A 21,261-nucleotide genomic window follows, 5' to 3' on the forward strand; every position below is an offset into this window, starting at 1 on the left:
TCTATCATAAGCTAGACATAACAATGATAATAGGAATATCAATAACAACATGAGTAACCGACTATTCTGGATAACCAAAAACATAAACGATCCTATGCACTCCCCCACCACCCCAGGCTCAAAAGGTTCAATCAGCATACCATAACACAAGGCATAATCATCCCCCATATTTATGAAACCTTCTTATGTTAGCTGATAGACATAGATGCGTACTGGTGATAGGCAATGTATATGTAAGAATGAATGCAAGTTACAAAAATAATATCCTAATCTTGTTATCATAATCATCTCCATCATAACCGTCATCATCATCATAATCAACCTCCGACCGTGATGGGTATATATATATATAGTTTCCATACATAGGGCTAGCAAAACTTGAACCGATAGATGTAATATAGGAAAATCCATATAATCATTCTCTGGCCTTGTCATGTATCAATATCATCATCACAACATGCCCCGACCTTGTCGAATATTATTACATTATTATAACATCTTTTGATCTTGCCAATTATCATCATATAATCATATATCTAAGTCAATTTCAATAATAAAGAGCAAACCCCATAAGGGATAAAGTAAAGAACAAGTCCCACGAGGTCTAAAGTAAAGAGAGATATCTCTAAGGGCGAAAGTAAATAAACATAAGGAGAGAGAATAGAGGGAGTATATTTCCATAAGTCATCGCTCATCATCAATATCATATTATCAATCCAGCATCTTCCTTCATCCCTTACAGGAGAGATGTGTATCAGGATGTGATAGGTGCACGGGCTCAAGTCGTGGCTAAAAGAGTATAAACCTGTAAATTTGTTGCCTGAGTGAACTTCGAGCTAAATCATTATAAAGGAGTGTAAAGGGTCAAAATCTCTCATGACCTAAATAATTAGTAGTATCAAATCAGAGACTAGAATCTATCTCGATCACATATTCAAACATTATTATTATTCTCTTTTACATATAAGTTATTCATTAAAATAGGTGTTTATTATTATGGAGAAATCCATTTTAAGGTGGAAAGTGTGCTTTAACCATTTGTTAGTGAAAACAATAATAAGATTATAATCTAGTTGGAATCGTATCAATCATTAATGCAACAATCATGAATGTACTGAATCTATGCATTCCATCACCAGTATTCATACAATAAAACCATAAGCATTAATATATCAATAAACTACAATCACATCCTTTATAATGATAAACACGTTTCAGTTGGTTAACTCATATCATAATACGACCTTGGACCTAATAATGTGTTCAAAAAAAATATAATATCATAATCACAACCTTTTGACCACATACATATCTGGAACCCATATCAACATCATATTTATAAATCATCTCATTTTAAATAAGCCATAGCATAGTTATGAGGCATAACATCCCCATAAGCCATAAGACATATCTATAATCATCCCACATATATGAGGCATAATATATCGATAAGCATCTCACATCTAGGAGGCATCCCACTTCTACAGGTCATATATCATGACTATGAGGGATATCATCTCTGTAGGCCAAATATCATATCTAAGAGAAATTAACATCTCTAAAGGCCATTAATCATTATTTAGGGAAAGTCATTACAATTACCAAGTCTCAAAGTAATATTATTCTAAAGGCTCAATCGTCTCAACTAGGCCTAACACTTGCAACAAAGTCCACATTCACAACTAAGTCCACAAGAGCTAAAACTTTAGCCTAAGGTGGGACGAAATAACCCACTTCTAATCCTCAAATTCCATATTTAGGCAATTTATTGTAACACGCTGATTCACTGAACCGGAATGCTACACAGTGCTCATGACCCCGAGGGACCACAAGCTAACCCATGACCAATATCTGTGCCTGTATACTGCAAATCATGATATAATAATGCGAGATACATAGAACTGTGAGGCCATGAGGTTCAACTGAATACAATCATATGGGTGAAAATAACCAAAACAACTCAATCTGAACGTAAATTTGAACATAAATCTAAAAGTCTCTAAACTATTTGAATAAGGAGTTGAAGGAACATGTCTCCAACTAACTCCATAAAACTGAACTGAAGAAATAATTAAATGAATCAAATCATATTGTCCTCGAATCAATGAGGACTCACTGTGTTTCTGTGACTGGAATGCTACCGCTACTGCTGGGCTGGAGATCGTATCTCGGAACCTATGGTGTAACATAAAAAGAAAGCACCATAGCGTAAATGCGTCAGTACAACTAGAGTGCTGAGTATACAAGGAAGGTAGGATGAGCATAAAGGGTTTCATACATGAACAACACTAACTGACTAATATGAACGTAGGAGTGCAAACACACATATATAGAAACTAGGATCGTGAATACATGATAGCATGACCTGTAAGCTAATACATGGTTTACTAATAACTGTCATGACTGATACTAAAATTGATAACATGGATAACTATATCTGACAGTCTTGTATATACTAAAATTTGAAGAATGACCTAAGTTCTTTTACTGAGACTGATACTAAAACTATGGGAAGTAGTGTTTAATCGACGTGCCCCATGTATGCCGTTATGGCTAAGCTGGGGTCCAATCTCTGCACCGACTGGAGGGGTGTCAATACCGTTCTACGGGTAAGGATAGCCTGTGAGTGACCCTTATCTGGTAGGTACAAAATGAGAACGGTGGGAACCCTAACCTGATGGGTTAAGCCACCTCATCAACCCTAATCTGATGGGTTAAGATGTCTCAACCTACACTAGCTAAGTAGTTCTGGAACACAAGGATGACTACTAAGAATCACACCCTGAACTGGCGGGTGAGTTCCCATCCTTGGGTTCACTCGATGCTAATATCTACTCCCATATGGAGGGACTGGACATGAATAACTAACTGTGCATGACTTAATCTTACTGAATTTCGTTGACTGGCAGAATGTTACTGATATCTGACAACTGACTAAGATCATGAGGTTTTCCTAAGTCACATGACTGACTGAAGTCTATGAAATCATAGCTTGAGTTTGGATATCATGAAACATGACATAGATCTAGGCACACAGCTATAGTTTTTGGGTACAAGTACCCCAGGACTCGATGGAAGGAAACTGACACACATAACTGACTTGATCATAAGAGTAGAGTCCATAATTTATAATATCATAAGTAGGGATCTCATACTAAGCATGGTTATCAACAATGTATTGCATGGAAAGGATTTCATATCACATGGAAGTACTTGCACAATCTTAATAGCATGTTCATTGCATAATCATATTGGTAACACATACCAATAGCATGGAAGTTCATGTGGATTGTATGGTTATCATACATCTTGTTCATAAGTAGGATTTGCAAGTAAAGATAGCATAATCTCATAAGAATAGTTCATGAGTATTCCAACAACATTTACAAGGAACATTATCAACATAGAAGTCATTGGAACATAAGGGCATATCATGAATTCTTCACTTAGTCACAATTTAGCTATATTGCATGATTTCTAGTTTCTTAGGCATTTTATCAAACACCTTACATGCACATCTTAAGCATAGGTGAAATCATCAAATTATACATCATTAACAACCAAATTTACATGTTTCCAACTTATATGATATCATGAAATTCAAAAAAAAAACATATAAAGATTCCATCTTGGGAATCACCCAATATAAACAATATAATCATCAACACCCAACAATATAGAAATCATATTTTATAATGAAAAAGAGGGTTTTTGAGCTTTATGGATGAAAGGGATCCATAAATCAATTCACGCATACCTTAGAAGGAAGATTCTTGATGATTGACGGAGGAATTTCCTTGAAATTGGATCTTCAAGCTTAGTTATGCAACCCTAGTTGTTTTTCTGTTTTAGTGCTCTTGGATGATGAGCGTTGAGATGATAATAGGGTTGTAATATGTTTAGAAGCTATATATTTTGTAGGGTTAAGTTTAGGGACGTGTAAAGAGTGTTAAAAGACGTAATTACCCTTAAAATAACTCAAAACGGAGTATTTTTAGCACCTGTAACTGACTTAGGCGGTGCCCAAGTGATTGCCTAAGCTATGTTGGTTGGCGCCTAACCAATCGCCTATGTTTGTGCTGGGCGGCACCTAACCAATCGCCTATCCTTACTGTCTCTCACAAAAATGGGAAAAACTTTTTGCTCGGGTATTGGATTAAGGTGAAATTGGTATCATTGGAAAGCTAATTCGATTCTCTACACTTTAGTGGGTCTAAATCAGCCAACATACCACATTAAAATTGATTTATACTCATTCAAATATGACCCTTGGAAAATTGAACACTAAAACGTGATGGATTCAAAAACTCTTATCTTGTATTATCTTAAGTGACTCATATGAACATGCTTAATGCATCATAAGCTATCCTATCACTAGGATATTCATTGTAAGTCATGTACTCAAGTATGAATCATAGGATAGGATATTCCATACATAGGAATACTTATTCACTTCCTAGCTTAGAAATATGCGGGGTATTACAATATCTCCCCCTTAGGAACATTCATCCTCGAATGAGAATTTACTGAGAAGGGATACATGACAATAGAACCTGAACTGAACATAAAGAACTGAAACTTGATCTCATGACTGATATGCTAAATATACTGAACTTGTGCATATATGATGCACGAACAACTGACACATGAATGCATGACTGAGTATGAAATTGTTAATAGGTACCAAGTTTATACTGGAAACAAAAACGTGAAATTGAATAAGATTAAGGAGAACTGTTACATTAAGCTTGATCTGAATTGGCGGGGAAGAGGTGAGGATACTTGGTACGCATATCTGCTTCTACTTCCCAAGTAGCTCCCTCATGAGACTAATTTTTCCAAAGAACCTTGACTAGAGGAACTTCTTTGTTCCTCAATCTATGAGTCTGATAATCTAAGATTTCTACTGAAATCTCTTCATAGGAGAGGCTGTTCTGAATGTCGATGCTCTGAATAGGGACAATAACTTCTGGGTCACCTATGCACTTCTTTAGCAAAGAGACATGGAAAACTGGATAGACTGGGGCTAGATCTGAAGGCAACTCAAACTTATAAGCTACCTTGCTGAAGCGATAAAGAATTCTGAAGGGACCGACATACCGGGGACTGAGTTTTACTTTCTTGCCGAACCTCTTCAATCCCTTCATAGGAGAGATCTTAAGATAGACATAGTCATTGACCTTGAACTTGAGATCCTTTCTACGAACATCTGCATAGGACTTCTGTCGGCTCTGAGCAGCCCGAAGTCTCTCTCTGATCAATTGAACTTTCTCTAAGGCATCGAATATGAAGTCAAGACCTATGATTGAGGCCTTACTAACTTTAAACCAACCAATCGGAGATCTACATCTCCTACCATAGAGAGCTTTGAATAGAGCCATCTGAATACTAGAATGATAACTATTGTTGCATGTAAACTCAAACAAAGGCAAGTGGTCGTCCCAACTTCCCTTAAACTAAATTGCACACGCCCTTAGCATATCTTCAAGAGTATGAATGGTCCTCTCTGCTTGACCATCTGTCTGAGGATAAAATGCTGTGCTGAGATGGACTTGGGTACCGAGACCCTTTTGGAATGCTTTCCAAAAGTGAGAAGTGAACTGAATACCTCTGTCTAAGATGATAGATAGTGGAACACCGTGTAACCTGACTAACTCCCTGATATAGAGTTTGGCATAATCCTCGGTGGAATAAGAAGTATGAAGAGGAAGGAAATAAGCTGAATTAGTCATTCTATCTATAATGACCTAGACTGAATCATGTTGATGACGAGTTCTAGCCAAACTCGTCACGAATTCCATGTTAAATTCTTCCCACTTCCAAGTAGGAATGGTGAACTCTTGCATGGAACCACTAGGTTTCTGATGCTCTATCTTAACCTGCTGACATGTAGAGCACTTAGCCATAAACTCTGCAATATCTCTCTTCATCCCACTCCACCAATAGATCTCCCGCATGTCGTGGTACATCTTAGTGGCCCTTGGATGAATAGAGTATCACACACCATGTGCTTCTGCAAGAATTCACTTCCTCAATTCATCTACACCTGGAACACATAGACGACCCTGACAACGAAGAACACCGTCTCCCCCTTGGGAGAAAACCTCGACTTTCTGATTTTGAATTGACTCTTTGAGCTTAACAAGGCTAGGATCCCTGTCTTGTTTCTCTTTCACCTTGGAAACTAGAGATGACTTTGAACTACTATGAATACATACACCACCCTCTGAAGAATCGACTAAGTGAATGCCTAGTCTGGCAACTAATGGACCTCCTAAGCCATATTTTTCTTACTATCCTCAACGTGAGAAATACTACCCATGGAGAGTCGACTGAGAGCATCGGCCACAACATTGGCCTTGCCTGGATGATAAAGAACACTCATGTCGTAATTCTTCAAGAGCTCTAACCACCTTCTCTGGCGAAGATTGAGATCTTTCTGGAAAAAGACATACTGGAGGCTTTTATAGTCTGTGAAGACATCTACATGAACTCCATAGAGATAATGCCTCCAAATTTTCAAGGCAAAAACTACCACTGCTAACTCAGGATCATGAGTAGGATAATTCTTCTCATGTGGCTTTAACTGTCTGGAGGAATAGGCTATGACCTTACCATGCTGCATGAGGACACAACCTAAACCCACTCTGGATGCAACACAATAGACTACGAAACCGTCTGAACCATCTGGATTAGCTAAAACTAGAGCTGAGGAGAGTCGAGTCTTCAACTCTTAAAAGCTCTTCTCGCATGAATCTGACCACTAAAACTTAATCTTTTTCTGAGTCAATCTGGACATGGGAGATGCAATAGAAGAAAATACCTCAAAAAACCATTTGTAATAGATAGCCAAACCCAAGAAACTCCTAATATATGATGGAGATACGGGTTTGGGCTAGTTTCTTACTACCTTAGTTTTCTGAGGATCTACTCTAATTCCATTACCAGAAATAATATGGTGAAGGAATGCTACTGATCTTGGCCAAAATTTGCACTTGCTAAACTTAGCGAATAACTGGTGATCCCTAAAAGTCTGAAGAACAATCCTGAGATGGTCTGCATAATCATGCTCTGTGCGAGAATAGACTAGAATATCATCTATAAAGACTATGAAAAACATGTCCAAGTACTGCTTGAACACACGGTTCATCAAATCTATATAAGCTGCTGAGCCATTGGTAAGACCAAATGACATGACCAAAAATTTAGAGTGACCATACCGAGTACGGAAATCTGTCTTCAGAATGTCACATTCTCTAACTCTGAGTTGATGATAGCCTGATTTGAGGTCTATCTTGGAGAAGTAACTGGCACCCTAAAGTTGGTCAAATAGATCATCAATCCTGGGAAGAGGATATCTGTTCTTGACCATGACATTGTTGAGTTGACGGTAATCAATACACATCCTGAGAGAACCGTCTTTCTTGCACACGAATAATACTGGCACACCCCATGGGGAAACGCTGGGTCTGATGAATCCTTTATCTAAGAGATCCTTCAACTAATCTTTTAGTTCCTTGAGTTCTACTGGTGCTATTCTGTATGGCGGAATATAAATAGGTTGAGTATCCAAAAGAAGGTCTATGCCGAAGTCTATTTCCCTTTCGGGAGAAATGCCTAGAAGATCTTTGGGAAAGACATCTGAGTATTCATTGGCAATCGGGACTGTTTCGAGGCTAGGATATTCAGAACTAGAATCTTTAACATGCATGAGATGATACAAACACCCCTTAGAAATTATTTTCCTTTCCCGAAGGTAGGAAACAAGTTGACCCCTGACCACGAAAATGCTACCCTTCTACTCTAGGATAGGCTCATTCGGGAACTGAAACTGAACTATCCTATTTTTACAGTCGACTGTGGCATAGCAAGAATAAAGCCAATCCATGCCGAGAATGACATCAAAATCAGTCGTCTCTAACTCTACTAAATCTGCTGATGTGGATTTCTAAGATATCATAATTGGGTAGTTCCTGTACACTCGCCAAACTATGATGGTTTTACCCACTGGGGTAGAGACTGATAAGGGCTCTGCTAGGACTTCAAGACTGATTCTAAAATCGCCTTCTATATATGGAGTAACAAAAGACAAAGATGCACCTGGGTCTAGCAAAGCATAAATATGAAAATGGAAAATCTGTAACCTACCAGTAATGATACTAGGAGAATTTTCTTGATCCTGCCGGGACTGAAGAGCATAGAGTCTGTTTGGGCGTTGCCCACTGGTAGCACTGGAAATGGCACCCTGCTGGTTTGGGTGACTAGACTGAGCTGTAGAATGATTTTGCTGACCCTAAAGACTTGACTGCAGACACTCTCTAATCCTGTGGCCTGGCTTGCCACAACCAAAATAGACATCACTACCGGTTTTACAAATGCCCTTGTGGTTCTTACCACAAGTATGACAAAGGGGATTTGTTCGGGCACTACTAATACTGCCCTAAGATTTAGAGCCTGGTGCTTTGTCTCTATTGCTGTCTTTAAACTTCAGCACTGAAGTGCTGGCAGAGGAACGAGATGGAATGGCTGACTTGGAGCAAAACTGTGAACGATTTCCTCCATTTGACTTGGGGTGAGCAAAGTTGAAATTACCTGACCTTTCTCTCTTGTTCTGCCTCTCCCTAGTCTTAAACTTCTGCTCTTCTACTTGCTAGGCGTGGGTCATGATTCTTGATAAGGTCATATCACCGATTAGCATCGTAGACCTACACTCATTTACTACGCTATCGTTGACCCCTGACATGAACTTGCTCATCTTAGCTCTATTATCTGCAACAACATGAGGAGCATACCTGGTTAGCTGAGTAAATTTGAGAGAATACTCCCTAACCTTCATATTCCCCTACCTGAGGTTGATGAACTCAAGAACTTTGGCTTTCCTCAGCTCTTGGGGAAAGAATCTATTTAAGAAGGCTGTGACAAATTCCTTTCACTCGATAGGGCCTGTATCATCTAACCTCTAAGACTTCCACTATTTGTACCAATCATGAGCAATATCTTGTAACTGGTAGGCGGCTAACTCAGCACTCTCAATAGAAGTAACACCCATGATGTTAATGATCTTATGGACTTGGTCAATGAACTCCTGAGGGTCCTCATCAGACTTAGACCTATGGAAAGATGTAGGGTTCATCCAGGTGAAGTCCCAAACCCTAGCTGCTTTGGGAGTGGCCACTGTATTGGCCAGAATGACTGGTGGCTGTTCATTCTGTGCAGCCATAGACTGAGCAAGTGTGGTAAATGTAGCTCTAAACTTCGCATGGGAAACATGTTCGCCCAAAGGATCTTCGGGTTGAGGAGCTGGCTGGTTTCTTCTCTTTGGGGCCATAGTCTAGAATAACAGAAGAATGGATTAGACTGAGAGTTTAACTTGTGATTATGCTCACTAGCATGACATGAATAATGAAGAAAGGGGACTATTCCTAAAATATCTTATAGCCTCCCGCACATAAATGTGGCGCGCAACACACCCATGTACAAGACTCTACTAGATGCGGCTTTCAGACTTCCTAGGACTCTATTGAACCTTAGGCTCTGATACAAAGTTTGTAACACCCCGATTTGCTGAACCGAAATGGTACACGGTGCTCATGACCCCGAGGGACCACAAGCTAACCCATGACTGATATTTGTACCTGTATACTGCAAATCATGATATAATAATGCAAAATACATAGAACTGTAAGGCCATAAGGTTCAACTGAATACAATCATATGGGTGAAAATACCCAAAACAACTCAATCTGAACATAAATCTTAACATAAATCTAAAAGTCTCTAAACTATATGAATAAGGAGTTGAAGGAACATGACTCCAACTAAATCCGTAAAACTGAACTGAAGAAATAAATAAATGAATCAAATCATATTGTCCTCGAATCAATGAGGACTCACTGTGTCTCTGTGACTGGAATGCTACCGCTACTGTTGGGCTGGAGCTCGTTTCTCGGAACCTATGGTGTAACATGAAAAGAAAGCACCATAACGCAAATGCGTCAGTACAACTGGAGTACTGAGTATACAAGGAAGGTAGGCTGAACATAAAGGGTTTCATGCATGAACAACACTGACTAACTAATATGAACGTGGGAGTGCAAACACACATATATAGAAACTGGGATCGTGAATACGTGATAGCATGACCTGTAAGCTAATACATGATTTACTAATAACTGTCATGACTGATATTGAAATTGATAACATGGACAACTGTATCTGACAGTCCTATATATAATGAAATCTGAAGAACGCCCTGAGTTCTTTTACTGAGACTGATACTAAAACTGAGGGAAGTAGTGTTTAACCGACATGCCCCATGTATGTCGTTATGGCTAAGCTGGGGTCCAATCTCTGCCCCGACTGGAGAGGTGTCAATACCGTTCTACGGGTAAGGACAGCCTGTCAGTGACCCTTATCTGGCGGGTACTCAATGAGAATGGTGGGAACCCTAAACTGATAGATTAAGCCACCTCATCAAACCTAATCTGATGGGTTAAGATGTCTCAAACTATGCTGGCTACGTTGTTCTGGAAATTCGGTTCACTCGGTGCTAATCTCTACTCCCATCTGGAGGGACTGGACATGAATAACTGACTGTTCATGACTTAATTTTACTGAATTCCATTGACTGGCGGAATGTTACTGATATCTGACAACTTACTAAGATCATGAGGTTTTCCTGAGTCACATGACTGATTGAAGTCTATGAAATCATAGCTTGAGTTCGGATATCGTGAAACATGACATGGATCTAGGCACACAGCTATAGTTTTTGGGTACAAGTACCCCAGGACTCGATGGAAGGAAACTAACACACATGATTGACTTGATGATAAGAGTAGAGTCCATAATTTATAATATCATAAGTAGGGATCTCATACTAAGCATGGTTATCAACAATGTATTGCATGAAAGGATTTCATATCACATGGAAGTACTTGCACAATCTTAATATCATATGCATTGCATAATCATATTGGCAACACATACCAATAGCATGGAAGTTCATGTGGATTGCATGGTTATCATACATCTTGTTCATAAGTAGGATTTACAAGTAAAGATAGCATAATCTCATAAGAATAGTTCATGAGTATTCCAACAACATTTACAAGGCACATTAGCAACATATAAGTCATTGGAACGTAAGGGCATATCCTGAATCCTTCACTTAGTCAAAATTTAGCTATATTGCATGATTTCTAGTTTCTTAGGCATTTTATCAAACACCTTACATGCACATCTTAAGCATAGGTGAAATCATCAAATTATACATCATGAATAATCAAATTTACATGTTTCCAACTCATATGATATCATGAAATTCAAAAAAAAACATATAAAGATTCCATCTTGGGAATTACCCAATATCAACAACATGATCATCAACACCCAACAATATAGAAATCATACTTTACAATGAAAAGGAGGGTTTTTGAGCTTTATGGATGAAAAGGATCCATAAATCAACTCACGCATACTTTAGAAGGAAGATTCTTGATGATTGACGGAGGAATTTCCTTGAAATTGGATCTTCAAGCTTAGTTATGCAACCCTAGTTGTTTTTCTCTTTTAGTGCTCTTGGATGATGAGCTTTGAGATGATAATAGGGTTGTAATATATTTAGAAGCTATATATTTCATAGGGTTAAGTTTAGGGACGTGTAAGGAGTGTTAAAAGACTTAATTACCCTTAAAATAACTAAAAACGGAGTGTTTTTGGCACCTGGAACTGACTTAGGCGGTGCCCAAGTGATTGCCTAAGCTATGTTGGGCGGCGCCTAACCAATCGTATATGTTTGGGTTGGGCGGCGCCTAACCAATCGCCTATCCTTACTGCCTCTTACAAAAATGGGTATAACTTTTTGTTCGGGTATTGGATTAAGGCAAAATTGGTATCATTGGAAAGCTAATTCGATTCTCTACAATTTGGTGGGTCTAAATCAGCGAAAATACCACATTAACATCAAGTTATACTCGTTCAAATATGACCCTTGCAAAATCGAACACTAAAACTCGATGGATTCAAAAACTCTTAGCTTGTATTATCTTAAGTGACTCATATGAACATGCTTAATGCATCATAAGCTATCCTATCACTAGGATATTCATTGTAAGTCATGTACTCAAGTATGAATCATAGGATAGGATATTTCATACGTAGGAATACTTATTCACTTCCTAACTTAGAAATATGCGGGGTATTACATTTATATCCTAAACTAGGCTAAGGTATCTAGTTAAAGTTCTAGATGTCAAATAAGCCATAACCAATCGTAAGATAGGTACTTCATCTTGAAACACAGGCATTTAAGTCAACTCTACTAAAATTACTGTTACAAGATCACTAGACTATCTGAACCAAGGTTCATCATACTAACCATGGTTTCAACACTTAAAGCACATCCCAAACCTACTATCATATTGTGTCCATACTACAAATGAGTTCAATCTAGGGAGAAGGAAATAGGACTCAAAAGGGATACTAAGCATTTTACCTTACGGATCAAAACCCTCACCTAAACCCAAAACTTCAATATTCGATATTAAATTATTCCACCCATAATCAAACTTATCATTCATATTCGCATGCAATATATAGCACACATCATCTTATGAAGAAGAGTAGACAGACGCCTACTTCAAAGTCGATCCGTAAATCCTCACATTATTTACCAAAAGATCAACTTCATTTCATAATCCAAAAATTCCATCACACTAACAAGATTATAATCTACTCATCAATACGAGAATAACGATACCCATATTACACCATTGTGCTTCGTATCCAAAAAAAACACCATGAACCCCAAGTAGGTTCCACATACATAAAATGCATTTTCGAGGTCAACACAATGTTTATACATAGAAAGGAATCATAGCCCTCAAGAAATGGGTGAAAACTAAACTAATTTGGTGCTAAATTCAAGCCCTAAGTTATATTAGCATTTTTAGTCAAGAACCAAGAATTTCAACTAAAAAGTGATAAAATCTCACCTTAATTCGTATGATAATCATGAAAAATGATGTTATCAAGCTCCCAAGTCACCCATAAGACTCAATTTTTAGTTCTCATACCCATTAGGACTTTTGACTCTCAAGGATGAAGAGAAAATAACCAAAATCTCGACATTGGGGAGCTATTTATAGCATCTTCAGGTAAGGAGATATTGCTATCGTAGTCATATAGATCACTATCATGGTTTTGTAATCGCAATGGTATTATAGAAATTGAAATAGTGTGATCACAGTGCCCCAATCACGATTGCACATGTACCAATACTAGCAAAGTCAAAAACTTATTTTTGACCCTCATAACTCATTCAGAGTCTGATTTTCCCAAATGAACTATGTAAACCAACTAAATTCAATATTCCAGGCACCTTGGAGAAGTTGAATTTTCCATATAAGGTCATTTAGATCAAATATAGGTCTCACACCCGTACTTCCAGTTTTCTAAATTTCTAACCAATAGGTCAAAATAAGATTAAGTGCATTGGGACCCAAACTAAAGGTCTATTTAGCCTAAAACTAATATTTTGGAGTTGCTAGTGCAGTTAAAATTTACATCCAAGATCATTTTACTAAAGTTTTCACCCGGTGGACATTTGGAACTATCATAGACTTCTAAACAGAGAATTGGTCTTAGAAACCAAATGAACTTCTCGATAATCGAACTGTCAGTCCCAGTAAGTCATAAATGACTTAGGGCAGCTATGGAAGCCCTAACTATGAAGATAAGTAAAAATAAGAAAAATAACTAGAAAGGTCATTACAATATCCACTACTAAAAGGACTTTCATCCCCAAAAGTCAATCTATAGAAAAAATCTCAAAAGATCAAAAGGATGAGGTACTGGGCCTGCATGCTCCGAGCATGACTTCCCAAATAACCTCAACAAAGAGAGAACACTTCTAAGAGATTTTTCCACAGGTATCCCTTTTCCAACCTGCTCTCACACTTTACTTCCAAATAGTCAAAACTCAATCTTAACCACCTACTGGCCTTCAACTAAATAAAAAAAGATCATATATACAAATCTAAACTACAACACACTAATACCATCTCTATACTCGAACAGATCAACAAAGGCTTATCTAAGACAAAAATAATCCAAAGACATGAGTAGTACCACCTACTCCAATTTAAATATTACCTTTCATTATTGTTTTACACCTGTGATCCACTCCAAAATAGGAGAAAAATCACTCAAGTCCTATTCACACAATCTTATCACACATAAATCAAAGAACTGAGGCTGACCCGCTGAAATTCCATTTGGCAAACATGAGAATAAACTCATAAGGAGTTATTTAGGCACATATATAGAGATAATTAAGGAATACAATCCAAGATAATGCTATAGCCAGTTATACTGATAATCAGACTAAAATTCTGAAGATCAAGGCATAACTACCCATCACTAAACAATCCGCCCAAGATGTCCCATAAACAGAGAATTAAGAAATATTAAATCCAACTCAAGAATATTACTCCCACTGAGTATATCATCCAAAATTATCAAAGAAAACTAAACACCCAAGTTTAAAGATGAAGGGACCAATACTGGGTCCATGGGCAATCATCTAAAGACTTATCAACTATAATCCATCCAAAATTGAGAAGATCAAATTGGTAACCATAAAGTAGGCTCAACTAGCCTATAAATGAAATCAAAACTAAGACAAATCTAAAATAAAGATTGCACTCAACCTCTACAACCCCAAACAAAAATCTCAATAACAAAGCTGAATCTCTCAATCTTAATAATCCAAAACAAATCTAAAGACGGGTAGGCATTAATGCTCCAAATCCATCATAATTTCTAAATTGCCATCCCAAGGCATCAAATTTAAAATTAAGCCAACAAACCCAAACCAAGATCAACTTCTCACATCGACCATACTGTCTAAATCAAAAAAATCTATACTATATCATATCGAGCCAAAATTGAAACATAGCTGAAGAATAAAGTCACAATAGAGGATAAATCATTGGCTAAAAACATAGGAAATCCACTCCATATCCACTGAGGGCATGAATTATCAAGACATACTTAAGAACTCCCCAAGACTGCAAACCATACCAGTAATGAAAAAAACTCTTGCAACTTAGAGAAATCCAACTCAAGTTGGAAATTAACCAATCTAACACTACATCTCAGCAAAGAATAGCTATAGGAACATATCATCGAGGAAAAACACTTCATCAAGCCTCATTAGACCAAAGAACTCTACAATGGAGATTTTTTAAATCCACCAAAGAATCACATCATCGAGGAGAAAATATACCTATCTTGAAACCAAGATCAAGGTCAAGACCACCACCAGAAAACCAACAACTCAAGATAAAAAACTATCAATTTTCCAACTCAAGAAGCGATCATAGAAAAGGACACCTGCCTGTAATTTCAAACTCTGCTTAAAACAAAGACATATCACATGAAAAAAGGTGCATCCAATCTCCACACTAATAAGCAGGGAAACCTATCACAAGGGAATGAACCCAACCAATCTAAGAAATGAATCCATGATATCTAAATCCCAATATCAAAGACGCTATCAAGCAATGAAATGGCCATAAATAGGGAACAAACCCCAAACTAGTCAAGCTCAAAAAATAGGTTATATAGGAAGGAATAGTTAATAAAAAAACTTCTCATCCTAGGAGGCAATCTAAGAATATAAAACTAAATAACGGGAAGTATAGCTAAATTACTACGGGAAGTATAGCTAAATTACTAACTCTAGAACCATACAGAACCATAGAAGGTTTACTTACCTTTAATATGACAACACATTCCTGAATTAATCTAACACAATTAATTAAGAAAAAAAATAATCAGCCTCACTATGCTATGGAAAAACACATCAAATTAGGCTATATCTACTAAAGACACCTAATAAGATCACAAAGAATAAAATTCTAGCTAAATAACACTAGTCAAAATAGCTACCTAGTAAAGATCAATTACATTAAGTAATACTATCAAACAATACCAATAACTTCAAGAAGTGATAGCAATAGTACAATAATATCAATATCAATATAATGAATAAGCAGTATCAAAATGAATCATGAATATCATGTACCACTCAAGGGACACCATAAGGCTAATGTGCTAAGATAAATGGAAATCGAACCCAAATGCTATATCAATAGGGAGAAAATATTAATAAAGATCTACTTTATCCGCTACTAAAAGAAATAAACCACAATGTAGTCACAAAATTATGAATTCAAGAACAAGGCACACAACAACCAATATGAACTCATAATGGCATATAATCATTAATGGGTATGATAAAACACCCTGGGTTTCTGGCCCTTAGAAAATTTCTTGGATTTTTAATCTCTAAAAAGGATACGACTAGGGTAAATAACTCATACACTTTGATATGAGTGGTAAGGGTTAGTCATATGCTGACCAGTTTTGGTTGGCAGGTTGGATTTGGTTTTTGGAATAGATACAATTTGGGTGGATGAGTCATATCGGTGGACACAAGTTATTTAATTTGGGTTTTTCCTTCACTTAATCATAAACTTGGTAGACTAAGTTAGATATGAGTACGAGTGGCTCTCCATAAGCCATAATCTAGGGTACAAATCATACCATGGACTCGTATGGTGGGCAGTGTTCAATCTTTTTTAGACTCTACTCCGCCAGAGGTACGAATCATGGGTACTAGTCATATGTATGGATATAATATGGCTTAGGGTGAGTCATACCTTGGAAAAGGTTAGGTATAAGAGAGATAGCCTTGGATACGAGTGGTGGGTACCACTCGTATTGAAGGGTACGATTGGCATAGATAGTCGTATCACTCTAACGGGATTTTAGTGTAGTTTAAATGAGGGCAATCTAGATATTTTACCCCTTAAACTAATAAGGCCCCATGAATTTTAACTCACTTGTTAGGTTATTTGCCCTATTATTCTATTCTTTAACACTTAGAGAAACACTTTCTAATCCGTTCTAAAGTTCTTGGAAAAAGAAAGCTAGGGTTTTATCTTAAGGATTAATTTGGGGTTTGCTTTGATGATTTCTGTCCATCATCATCTTTATTTAAAGTATGTTCTTTTCTCTCATTGTTAGTTCCAACTAAAGGCATGGTTTGATACAATGTTTTAATGGTTTGATTATTGTATGACTTTGAGTTTTCAAGTGTAATTTGAGGGTTTTGATTATAAATGTTTGGTGATGTTTTTTCCATGATTTAATTATGATTTTATATGCTTTAATAGTGGTTTTGGATAATTTGTTGCATGGGAATGGGTATTTGGTAATTAGATTTGGTTTTGGTAATACTATGCCCCCAATGTGTTTGATAAAATGCCTATGAGAATGTTTTTGCTACATTGTTGGATTTTAAATAGAACTTATGCAAGATTTAAACTTTTTAATAGAACCCTAAATGGATAAATGATTTAGAATGGTCAAAATAGAATGGTTTTGGATTTAACAATAATTATTGGGGGGGTACTATGGAATCCCCCTATTAATCGTAATAATAGAACACTTGTGGGGTACATGCAACTTCACCAAGTTAATTGGATAATGTGATTTATGGGTATATAGGAATCCCTTGATATAAAAAAAGATTTGGATAAGGACAATACTTGCAAGTTATAATCAATATGATGATACCACTATGTATAGACTCGGTTAATAACAATGGTTTGGTTGGTTGAAAATGGTTTTAATTGGGCAATAAAGGTGGGGTATGATATCTAATTGTGATGGTGGGAGTCCAATGAATAAATGCTAGAAACTCATGTTTGCCGACATAAGAGGTATATTATGGAGACCTTATATGATACTATGAGGTACACGGGAAATCTCTAAGTACACTGTACATATATATTATGGATGGTTAAGGGTACTTTGAATCCCTTACTCTTATGGTATCTCTGGTTCATGTGGCTACATGCATTGAGGCCCGTTTAGAGGGTTACACTAGACCTATATAGACCATGGGTGGTTAAGGACAATTAAGCTACACATATCCAGGTTAATGGTTTTAAATGCATACTAAACACGATTCCCTTTTCAAGCACAGTTATATATATATATGGTTTATATGCATATGGATAGATTACTTAGTTTTGTTAAATGTCATTATTGTATCCTTATCCTGAGTTCATGCTAGCGTTCACTCGCTAACCCGTCTTTGGGTGGCTGTATCCCAATGCTATGCAGGAACCAATCATTCTACTCCTTCTACTTAGAAATTAGACTTTGGGATCAGCTATTGGATTAAAGTGGTGAGCTTCCATCTTTCTAGAATGCTCTATTATATGGATTTTATTTCATACTTTGGTATATTTGTTGATATTAGTTTTGGCTATAGTTGGGGGCATATCCCAACCAAATTTTGACATTTATTTAGCTAGAGGCTTTTATTTAACTACTATGGGTTGGTATGGGCAAAATTGGTATTGATGTTAGCCTTGGTATTGGCATTGGTATTGGGGAAGATACCATAGTCCTAAATTTCTTACTATTCCATCCTTTTTTATTTTGGGATTATATGCAATTATTATAGAAGTCATATGGTTATGTATTGGATTATTATTTGGTTGGGTATCAGATAATTGGAATATTTTAGGAGGTCATGACCTATCCCAGAGTCTTGGATTATGCAATAATACTACCTTGTTATATGTTTGGAATTCATCCAACTCAGGGTATGGATTAGATGATTTGGTTTGGTAATGGAGGTGGTCTCCAGTTCTGGTTGGACTTGGGATGTCTATTATGACAAGCCCTTGGTTTGGGTCATGTCAAGTTGGTATCAGAGCTTTAGGTTCATGTTCAATTGGGAGTCCATAGAGTCGTGTCTAGTAGAGTAACTTTTAGGGGTATGTATCGCACCACACTAATAAGAGAGAGAGACTACAAGGCATTTAGGAATGTTTCACTTTCTTAGTAATATATCTTTAAGCTGTAAGGTCTTAGGTCTTTTCTAATCTTGGTTTCTTCCGTTTCCAAATCATGCCTTGATGATATAAAACATAAAAAAGTTTTTTATCCCATCTAGGGATGATGTTGATGGGGTACTCCCTACACCTGGAGTTCGCACTCAATCTCAGGGTCCTATCCCTGATTGTTCTGGAGTTCCCCTAATTGCTACTAGTCCTCCTCAAGGTGAGGTGACGAATGTAGAATTTGATCAATCAATTTATGTTATTACTCAGTTGGTTGTTGCTCAGGATAAAGGGGATGTATCTTGTGTTTTATCTGCTGAGGCCACAAGGGTTGGCTAATTTATGAAGATAAATCCTCTTACTTTTACTAAAGTGAAGGTGTAGGAGGATCCTCAGGCTTTCTTAGATGAAATGGAAAAGATCTTTAGGGTGATATAGGCCACGAATATGTAAGGGGTATACTTTGTAGCTTATTATATTAAAAATGTTATGTACTAGTGGTACAAGGACTTAGATAGAGATATAGGTGATGTTAAGGAGTTGTTTTTATGGGAAGCCTTTTTCAATGCTTTTCTGGATCCCTCTTTTCCTTAGGAGCTGAAGGAAGAAAAGATAAAGGAGTTTGTGAATCTTAAGTAGGAAAGAATATTTGTCAAGGAATATGCATTGAAGTTTTATCAGTTGTCAAAGCATGCTTTGGACTTGGCATCATATATAAGAGCGAGAATGAGAAATTTCACTTTTGGGCTATTTCAAGATTTGATCCTTGAAAGCAAAAATGCTTTGCTGATTAAGGATATAGATATTTTGAGGTTGGTTGTCCACATGCAGTAGGTAGAGGATGAAAATAGAAAATAAGAAGATTTTAGGGAAAGGTAAGGTAAGAGGAACAGGTTCTCTAAGTAGGAGGTGCTCAGCAGCAGAGTGGTCGAGATTGGCGGCAAATGGCCAAAAAATAAGTGGGGCAGTTTTGGTTCCATCTTTACTGCTAGCACTCCTTACTCGAAGTAGTCGGGTGATAGATGTTTGCAAGGTGGTGATAATTTTTGGACACAGGGTGCCTAATCTCAGGCAAGTGAGGCTCAGTCAGCTTTTTCATACCCTCCTTGCCTGTTTTATGGTCGTCTTTATCAGGGCTTTTGCAATGAAGATAGGGACGAATATTGTAAATATCGTCAGTTAGGCCATATTCTCAAAAACTTTCTGGTTAGTAAAGGTTCTTTGGGAATGGTCAAAGCTCCAATTACTTTATTTTCTACTCATACACCTAGTAGTGTAGCTTCTGCATCTGCTTTTATTTTTGGTAATGGTACTGGACAGAATAGCTTGTATGCCCTTTCATCTTAGTAGGAATCTGAGGTATCACCTGATGTTATTATTGGTATGTTATAACTCTTTTGTCATGACGTATATTGTCTGCTTAATTTAGGGTCCACTCTTTCCTATGTAACCCTAATATGGCTATATGTTTTGGTTTTGATCCTGAAGTTATTTTGGATTATTTTTCTATTTATACTCGGTAGGTGACTCGGTTATTGCTGAAAGAGTCTATCGGGGATGTGTGGTATCTATTGGTAGCAAGCAGACCTTGGTAGATCTATTTGAGCTGGATATGGTAGATTTTGATATTATTCAAGGGATGGATTGGTTACACTCTTGTTACGCATCTTTAGATTATCGAAATTATAAAGCTATCTTTAGGTTCCTTAGTGAACCAATTATAGAGTGTTAGGGTGATTCCCTAGCTCCTAGGGGAAGGTTTATATCTTCTCTTAGAGATCATAGATTAATCTCCAAATGGTGACTTTATCACTTAATTCAATTTAAAGATTCTAACTCGGAGGGTCCTTTTTTTCATTCTGTTCTGATGGTGAGTGAGTTTCCTAAGGTCTTTTTAGATGATCTTATTGGTGTTCCTCCATATAAGGAGATTGAGTTTGGCATTGATTTGGTTCCAAACACTCGTCCAATATCTATTCCTTCTTATATAATAGCTCCATCTGGGTTGAGGGAACTCAAGGAGCAACTTAAGGACTTTTTGGATAAGGGGTTTATTCATCCTAGTGTATCCTCATGGGGTGGACTGGTGTTGTTCATGCACAACAAGGATCATTCTCTTTGGATATACATTGACTATCAACAGTTGAATAAGGTAATGGTTAAGGACAAGTATCCTCTTCTAAGGATAGTTGACTTATTTGATCAGTTGCGAGGTGCTAAGTTATTTTCTAATATAGATATTCGGTCTGGGTATCATCATCTTAAGATTAGGGAGGAGGATATCCCTAAGACGACTTTTCATACTCGGTATGGACAGTTTGAGTTCTTAGTTATG

The sequence above is a fragment of the Capsicum annuum genome, chromosome 10, assembly GCF_002878395.1.
Source record: "Capsicum annuum cultivar UCD-10X-F1 chromosome 10, UCD10Xv1.1, whole genome shotgun sequence".
Lineage (NCBI taxonomy): Eukaryota > Viridiplantae > Streptophyta > Magnoliopsida > Solanales > Solanaceae > Capsicum > Capsicum annuum.